This window comes from Acyrthosiphon pisum, unplaced genomic scaffold (assembly GCF_005508785.2).
Source record: "Acyrthosiphon pisum isolate AL4f unplaced genomic scaffold, pea_aphid_22Mar2018_4r6ur Scaffold_21504;HRSCAF=24140, whole genome shotgun sequence".
NCBI lineage: Eukaryota > Metazoa > Arthropoda > Insecta > Hemiptera > Aphididae > Acyrthosiphon > Acyrthosiphon pisum.
Window position 1 is genome coordinate 224,770 of NW_021770979.1, and position 2,343 is coordinate 227,112.

A 2,343-nucleotide genomic window follows, 5' to 3' on the forward strand; every position below is an offset into this window, starting at 1 on the left:
CCCTTAGCACCCCCTGCGATTTGCGCCTATGTGCGTACACCCAAGAATTTGAAAAAGAATTATGTAGTAATGCAATAGGCATTTAAACCTCATACTATGTTTATATGAAATTTTTAATGCATATTTTACAAGTTTGTACAGTTTCATCAAATTAAATTATTAATTCATAGTAGCCTAATGAGAATTCCAAAGACATGTGTATATAATTCCTAAATTAATTAAATGTATATATCATTAACGATTACATTTAAACTTAGTAATAGATTGTAATTTTTAAATGTATGTGTTTATGTGATTCATTTAAATCAGTATTATTATTAATATTATACACGATTATAAAGGTATATTGTTTAATTGTATTATTCCTATATCTTGAAATTGTATTTAATATTAAACAAATGAATATTTATATTCAATTACAGGAATTCATTCAAAAAGTATGATAGCTTAATAATGAACACGGACAAATTAAATCACTCTCCACAATGATAAAAGTCTATCACAAACATTAAGATGATGTCAGCGCACTGTTTGCTTTCTCTCTCTGTCCCATAGCAAAACGAACACCTGTGGCGGTGTTTTTACGAGCCACGTTTATTACGAAATATCCGATGTGGATTTAGCAATACATTTAGATAGCAATCATAATTTGTCTTACCTGAGATAATAATACAATACGAACAAAATATGTGTACGCCGTAAAATAAGGACGGGATATATTTAAAATAAAGAACGAACGAGGAACGTCGGGTACAATATTATTTTACTAGGTACGACAAAATCACGGACTAAGATAAAAAGAACTGGAAACAAAATATTATGATATATTTTCTATTTAAACGTTTCAAATGTCAATCACGGAAAGACGATTTACATTCGTTTTGTCTTAAATCGTTTCTTCTTATCACAACATTATAAGCAACTTGTGGCGATACCAGGCTCTTATCACCACTTAAACGCCACGTATTACCTTTACGCGACGCGCAGTTTGTATTGTATTCGTTTTTGTATTATTGTCGATACCTCTTTGAATTTTATATTAATGTTCCTTGTGTAACGAACGATCACGCCCCGCTTCTTTCGGCGGTAACGGCTCACGCTACGACGCCGTTGGCCAGTGGCGTATTTAGGAATTTTGCTAGGGGGGGGGGGGGGTCCAAAACATTTTTTTTAACTTCTGTTTTTCTGTCCTTTTCCTGAGTATACAGTGCGTAATAACTAATTGAGAACACTCAATATTTTTGAGTAGGCCAATGCAATTTGAATTCTGTTTTCTATTTAGTTGTTATGACATAAAAATACACTTTTTGAGGGCCTATGCATTTTTTTAACTTAATTAGACTTGCGCATGCGGCGCAATACAATTTTTTGTGCAATTACATTCTTAAATGACAATCACCTATTTTAACTACTGATTTTTTTTGCCTAATTTTTTAATGCATTTTGGGAGTTGAACCAACTTTCTAAGTTCAAAATTGACCAAGTTACAGCTAATCAAAATACACGCAATTTTCAGTTTTAGATTCTGAGTAGAACGAGGAATGTATTGATTTTACAATGATGTGTGTTTTTTTTTTTATTTTTTTTTTGTGTCTGTCATCACCTTTTAGGACAGTAAAAGTCCTTGGATTTTCTTCATCAGTACCTTTTCTGATAGGAAAGTGAATCTAGTTGGTACTTTGGGGGGTCAAAAGTAAAATTTTTCCAATAGTTTTCAAAAGCACCGTGAAAAACAAAAGAAAAATTAAGGAAAAACGGGAATTTTTACGCAAAATCTGTTTTCGTTTTCAAAAATTTATAAATTATAAAAAACAATTTTATTGAACTTTTATCATAATGTACACTGTATACCCTTTTTCTTTAATTTTACTATTATTTACTAATTTAAACTATACCTACTCATCTCAAATAATTAATTTAACAAATATATTTTTTTATTTCGTATAGCAATTTAATGTCATAATACGTGAAGATAAGTTCATAACTTTCATATGTATTATAAGTTATATAACATTAAAACATAACAATTGTCAATGTGTAATTTAAAATTATTAATTTTTTTTAAAACATTTATAATTGAAACTCGCATAATAAATAATTTACAACTTAATAAAATATATATTAATATACACAAAATTATGTTATCAAGTAAAGGGACAGAAATGTTTGTGTTTTTGTATTGGATTATTTTTATTTTATACTGATATAGTAATATTTACGTATAAATGAAAAATTACAAAATGCTTTTAACTTGATAGATTTTTTTAAAATCAACTGAGAAAAGCTAAGTTATTTCAACTGTAAATTAAACTAGATAAGTTCATAAGTTAATTAGAAAATAAA